At 61.5% G+C, this 239-nt stretch overlaps 1 protein-coding gene across 1 annotated transcript in view; it reads right to left on the bottom strand.

Moving 5' to 3' along the window:
* The window catches only part of RNF145 (ring finger protein 145), a gene marked incomplete in the record, with an annotated part of 51,811 nt that overhangs the window by 50,821 nt on the left and 751 nt on the right, over positions 1–239 (bottom strand).

Genomic DNA, 239 nt, shown 5'->3' with positions numbered 1-239 from the left:
CCCGCGGCGGCAGCAGAACCGCCGCGGGGCTGGGAGATTACGTTCAGCAAAAATTCTGACAGCAGAAAGGCCCGGGAGCTCCCCTCCTTCCTCGCCAAGGGTGCTGGCTCGGCCACACCACGCATCAAAAGGCTTGGGGCAAATGTGGCGTGTGAAGTTCATCATCCGCAAACAGAAAGGGGCCTCACTGCACACGGGAAGGCATGGGTCTCGGGGTCCTTGGGTGGGGAAACCAGAAC

This window comes from Tupaia chinensis, unplaced genomic scaffold (assembly GCF_000334495.1).
Source record: "Tupaia chinensis unplaced genomic scaffold, TupChi_1.0 Scaffold143796_1, whole genome shotgun sequence".
In the NCBI taxonomy this organism is placed as follows: domain Eukaryota; kingdom Metazoa; phylum Chordata; class Mammalia; order Scandentia; family Tupaiidae; genus Tupaia; species Tupaia belangeri.
The sequence above is the reverse complement of the archived record's forward strand: the minus strand, read 5'-3'. Positions and strand labels throughout refer to the sequence as shown.